The sequence below is a fragment of the Trypanosoma equiperdum genome (assembly GCF_001457755.1).
Source record: "Trypanosoma equiperdum strain OVI genome assembly, contig: ctg_1007, whole genome shotgun sequence".
Taxonomy (NCBI): domain Eukaryota; phylum Euglenozoa; class Kinetoplastea; order Trypanosomatida; family Trypanosomatidae; genus Trypanosoma; species Trypanosoma equiperdum.
The window spans coordinates 22,652-24,227 of NW_027122958.1; positions in this window are offsets into that span (position 1 = coordinate 22,652).

A 1,576-nucleotide genomic window follows, 5' to 3' on the forward strand; every position below is an offset into this window, starting at 1 on the left:
GCTGCATCTGTTTTTGCGTCTCCCTCAGGTTTAACTCCTGCTGAAGCCGCTGCTGCCTTTTTATGGTTATTGGCATAAAATAGACTGGAGCTTCATCAAAGTTGGTTTTGCTTAAATCCTTTGTGGTTCCTTTGATTGCAGGGTTTGCAGCATTTATGGTGATTGAGTCTGCTTCCAGTTTAACGATAAATTTCGTTTTTATCTCGCCTGGCTTGATGTTAAATACTAATTGCGCCACTTCGTCAGCGCTTAGAGACTCGTCAGCTGCTTTACCTTTTGCTAGCAGCACACCTCTCGCTGCAGCTTGACCTTCTGGTTGTCCGATGACTGTGGCTATGACGTCGGCTAGCTCGGGCACGGTGGCTAGTTTGTTTTGCAGTGCTGCCTTCAATGCCGCTGCCAGGTCGGTGTCTGTTGTGAATAGCTTCTTCTGCGTGTCGCCGTCCTGTTTCGGCTGCTGCGGCGTGTTTGCTCCGACCGACGTGTCGATTGCGCCTTTGGTGAAACTGCTGTCTTCCGTTGTCGTTTGTTGCAAGGTGGCTAGTATGACGTTGGTTTCGGCCCCTATGTTACCGGCGCTGCTGTCGTCCGTGCACCCCGGGGCGTCGTGACATTTGCCCAGGTGCCGCCGCTGCTGAATGTGCCTTTCACACCTACGAGTAATTCGTATTTTCTTCTCAGTGGTTTTGCAGGGTCTCGGATGGCCAGCTCGCTGCCAGGTTTTAACTGCTGTCTTATCGCCTTGGGGTCCGCGGCGCTACCTCCCTTTGGCTGAAAGGTTGTGGTTTTCCAGGCTGTTGCTGTTGCGGCGATTTCGCACCACTTCGAGGCTGCGGCCTCGGCTATGGGGTGGTTAGTCGTTGTGTATTTGCCAGATCTAGCCGTTGAAATGGTTGCCATATCTCCCGCATGCAAAGTTGCCAGCTCAGCCATCCGTCTACTGAGCATCGCGATTGCTGCGATCTGAACTTGGATCGCGTCCTTGATTGTTTGTGCATGCTGGGTTAGTCGACTTTGTGCTGTTGCTGCTAGTGTTTCAAAACCTAAGCCTTCAGGATTGCCCGCGTATCTGGTGGCTGCTAGTTTGCAGGTTGCAGCGTCATCTGCTAGAGTTTTCAGGCTAGTTGTTTCACTGTTTACCCATGTTGTTAGCTCAGCGATTATTTCCTCCCCGTATTCTGCCTCCGTGAAAAAGTCAACCACTCCTGCGTTTGCCATCGGTGTTGATTTGCTTGCGTGTGTTACTGTCGCTGCTGCCAGTAAAAATACTATATGTTGGTGAAAATCTAGTCTTGTAGCCATGCTCTGCTGAATTTTTTTGTGTTGACCGTTCTTAGCTTGAGCATGGTGAAATTGTTGTGTGGTGGGGTAAAATCAAATTTTTTAAATTTTTACGTGAGCACTGTTTATTGTTGCCGCTGTTAGAGGTTTCGGCGTGACTGCCTGCAGCCTATCAATTGGTTGCGGCGGAATGCCGTTTTTGTATGGTATATGCAGCAGTATTCGGACTTCTTTCGAATTGTCATCGTTAGAATTGCACATTCTTCGTAGTTGAGCTGCCGCGCTAGTCCTGCGT